Here is a 412-nt window from a genome sequence, read left to right on the forward strand (position 1 = left end):
TGTACCCCAATGTTCATTGCAGCACTGTTTATAATAGCCAGGACATGGAAGCAACCTAGATGTCCATCAGCAGATGAATGGATAAGAAAGCTGTGGTACATATACACAATGGAATATTACTCAGACATTAAAAAGAATACATTTGAATCAGTTCTAATGAGGTGGATGAAACTGGAGCCTATGATGCAGAGTGAAGTAAGCCAGAAAGAAAAACACCAATACAGTATACTAATGCATGTACATGGAATTTAGAAAGATTGTAACAGTAACCCTGTATATGAGACAGCAAAAGAGACACTGATGTATAGAACAGTCTTTTGGACTCTGTGGGAGAGGGAGAGGGTGGGATGATTTGGGAGAATGGCATTGAAATATGTATAATATCATATATGAAACGAGTTGCCAGTCCAAG

The sequence above is a fragment of the Bison bison genome, unplaced genomic scaffold, assembly GCF_000754665.1.
Source record: "Bison bison bison isolate TAMUID 2011002044 unplaced genomic scaffold, Bison_UMD1.0 scf7180017864151, whole genome shotgun sequence".
Taxonomy (NCBI): domain Eukaryota; kingdom Metazoa; phylum Chordata; class Mammalia; order Artiodactyla; family Bovidae; genus Bison; species Bison bison.